Below are 1,549 nucleotides of genomic sequence, written 5' to 3'. Positions count from 1 at the left end.
GGGAAAAGCTCCAATGACAAAACTGGCCAGAGCTACTTGTGGCTTCTTGCTGGGGGCTAATTCCAATAGGTCATAAATGCAAGAAGTTCATCAAAAGGTTGGTGAACCTTGAGGCTTCAGCAGGGCTGAAGATATATATTATTGCCTGCAACCAGACAGCTGAGGGCATTTCCCCAAACCTGAAAATCTACATGTTATTACCTGCTGCTGGCCAAAGAGCTGAACAGCTGAAGGCAGTTCCCCCAACCTGATACTTTACTGCTGACCATACTTTACCTTTGATATGTGTATTTGCTTTGCTTTAGGGCAAAAATGTGTGAATAAAAGACCCTGGGTCTGGAGGTTCAGAGAGAACTTAGATACTAAAGCTAAGTTTCCTTGGCTCCCCCAAAATGCCTTCCAAATTTATATTTCATGTCTAGTTTAATTTACTCACAGCCCTTCTCCAGATTCTTGAACCCTAGAAGATGCAGGATAACACCCCGGCAGCTTCTTATTACAGAGAATCTAGAGGATGGATTTGAATATGTTAATGAATATGTCTTATATTTTATTTGAAATATATCTCTTAAAATGTGAATGTAATGCTACTCTGAGGGATGCTAATTACTTACTTATCACTTAAAAATTAAGGTTTCTAGAAGGTCGAAGATGGCTGCCGATGGGGAAGGCAGGCTGCAAGATAGTGTGAGTGAGAGAAGGAAAGGAGAGTGCGTGGACATGTGGGGAGTGTCTATTTGTGAGTGAGGGATTCCAAGGGACTGTTGGGGACTGGCGGATCAGGCTCCCCTGACCTGGCAGCCTCTACTGCTGCTGAAATCTCTCCTGGAGCAGCTGGCTCTGCCACAGAGGCTGTGCCATCTTGAAGGGGAGAGTGGCTGTGATTGGAAGCCTAGCCTTACCTTCAACCAGGAATAACTCGGATAACTCCCAGGACCCTACAACCACAACACCCAGAGACCAGCTGCAAACCCACGAACACCAGGTCTCAAGTAGCATGAATATGTGGACGTGGATGACCCCTGCACCTTCTCATGGAAAGGTCAGATATTGCTTAGAGAAAGGTGAGGTCTGCAATCCAGGCTGGAGGGAGAAAAGCACACAGTGGGATGTAGAGATTCAGAGGAAGTCTGCGCCCCACAAAATCCACGGCCTTTGGGGTCAATGTAGCTTGTGAATGTGGAAGGGGGTCCACAGGGCTCATGGCAGAAGGGAACTCTAGAAATAAACCAACAGCTGGGCTGGGCACAGAAAGGCAGCCTGAAGTTCTACCAGTATACTGGCTGCGCAGTGCCAGGGGAAAAAGATGTGCACAGAGACGTGCACAGAGTTGCGTGCAGTGCCGGGCGGGGGGTGGAGGGGGGGGGGGGGGGGGGGGGGGGGGGAAAAAAAATAAACCCCCCCCCCCTTTTCTTTTTTTTTTTTTCCCTCCACCCCTTTTTTTTTAAAAACAAACCCCAAAAAAAGGCCTCCCCAAAAAAAAAACCCCCCCCAAAAGGGGGGGGGGGTTTTTTTTTTTTGTCGACCACCAGGCCCCAGGGGGGAAAAA

This window comes from Myotis lucifugus, unplaced genomic scaffold (assembly GCF_000147115.1).
Source record: "Myotis lucifugus unplaced genomic scaffold, Myoluc2.0 scaffold_4, whole genome shotgun sequence".
Lineage (NCBI taxonomy): Eukaryota > Metazoa > Chordata > Mammalia > Chiroptera > Vespertilionidae > Myotis > Myotis lucifugus.
This window is presented reverse-complemented; position numbering follows the sequence as displayed.